The sequence below is a fragment of the Argentina silus genome (assembly GCF_951799395.1).
Source record: "Argentina silus genome assembly, chromosome: 21".
NCBI classification, from domain to species: domain Eukaryota; kingdom Metazoa; phylum Chordata; class Actinopteri; order Argentiniformes; family Argentinidae; genus Argentina; species Argentina silus.
The window spans coordinates 12,711,834-12,713,645 of NC_139675.1; the positions used below are offsets into that span (position 1 = coordinate 12,711,834).

General features: G+C 49.8%; 1 protein-coding gene across 1 annotated transcript in view; it reads left to right on the forward strand.

The window, feature by feature from the left end:
• The window catches only part of lef1 (lymphoid enhancer-binding factor 1), a 46,359-nt gene extending 44,998 nt beyond the window's left edge, over positions 1-1,361 (forward strand). Inside the window, exon 11 of the mRNA XM_083693046.1 lies at positions 1,271-1,361. The gene's annotated coding sequence lies outside the window, so the exon portion shown is untranslated. The remainder of the gene's footprint in view (positions 1-1,270) is intronic.
• The last annotated feature ends 451 nt before the right edge of the window (positions 1,362-1,812 follow it).

The window sequence follows — 1,812 nt, forward strand, 5'->3', positions numbered from 1 at the left end:
TTAAAAAAAATTTCCCCCTTTCCTTTCCTCTCCTCCTCCTCCTCCTCCTCCTCACACAACCCAGTCTTTAACTCACCAAGGTATCACCCCACCTCCGATTCTCTGGCCCCTCTCGACTTTGATCACCGATTCCATTTGATGCTCTGAAATAACTCATAACTCACCGTGCTTCGTCAATAGCTTACGCTAACTCTGTTACGTTGGATACAGACCACATTGTGGGGCGGGGGGGGGAGAAAAACACTTTTGTGATTTTTTTTATTTTTTTATTTTTTACAAACAATTTCCTGTTTATGGTTATGGGGCTGTGTGTAAGTGTGTGCAGACGGTTCTCTCTCTCTTTCTCTCTCTCTCCTCCCCCACTGCCCACCCGGTGTGGCAGCGTAAATGTCAAGCCAGAAGTTGGGTAGATGACGGGTTGTGTTCAGAGGGGGTGTGTGTGTGTGTGTGTGTGTGTGTGTGTGTGGGCCTCAGCCTATCTGACTCATACGCAGAGGAGCCCAGCTGGGTCACAGAGACCTGGATGTCAAAGACGTAGATCAAAGCAACCCAACCCACATCCTGTCCTTGGTGACCTTTGACCTACTGTACTGGGTTCGGTTCAGACAGTCAGGGCAGGCTGCCATTAGAACCATCCAGCATGGCACCGTTCTCCTCTCCTCCGTGTTCTCTGTGTGTGAAAAGAGTGGAAAGAAACAAAGACGGTATTGGAATATGTCCTCCAAAAGTTTCCAGAGTTCAGAGTCTGTGTTGTGCTGGACATACTGTGTGTAGAGTACTTGACGCGGTGATATCACACTGAATCGTTTCGGATCTGTCTGTCTGTCTTTGTCTGTTTGTCTCTGTTCTGTCCGTCTCCGTCTGTCTGTTTGTCTCTCTATCTCTGTCTGTCTGTCAGTGTGTGTGTGTGTGCCTGTTCTGTCTGTCTATTTCTCTCTCTCTCTCTCTCTGTCTGTCTGTCAGTGCGTGTGTGTGTGTGTTCATTCTGTCTATTTGTTTGTCTGTCTGTCTGTGTGTGTCTCTTCCGTCTGTCTGTGTGCGTCTCTCTCTCTGTGTGTGTGTGTCTCTGTTCCATCTTTCTCTGTCTGTCTGTGTCTGTCTGTCTGGTCATGTTTTGTTGTGGTTGGTGTGTGTTTGACCTCATTATTCCACTCTCATGAGGGACAACAGAGAATCAACAGTCACACCACACAGAGCAGGGGCCTCATTGCATCCCTCTGTTTCTGTCCATTGAACTGACACTGTCTTTCTATCTCTCTCTCTCTCTCAGGAGGAGGAAAACAGAATGCTTTCTCCACATGTAAAGCGAAGGCAGCAGCTACAGGCCCCCTGTTAGAGATGGAGGCCTGCTAGATTCCACAACCCCCCCACCCCAAACCCACCCCCCCACCCAAAACCTCCTGTTCTCAGAGGAACCCCCCCTCCCCTCCCCCACCCCCCCTTGTGCTTGGCTCTGCCCCTCTCCTGCAGTCACCTGCCATAGAGACCCCCTGAACTGAACAAGACAATCACTACTTCGAAAGACCATCGACTGACTGATCGCCTTCTCACTCCCTGCCCCCCCCCCCCCCCTCTCCTCCTCCTCCTCCCCCTCCTCGCCACCACCACCACACTCCATTTACTCCAGCCATCCAAACAAAAAAGATGACATTTCAACGTGTTCTCGTGTTTTGCTTGTTTTTTTTTTTAGTCTTTTTTTCACACAATCAGCTTTATTGCAATCACAAGACACTGCACTGAAAACTAGTTCAGCAATTTGTCAAGCGCACACCAATGTAACACCCCACCCCACCCCCACCCACCCACCCACCC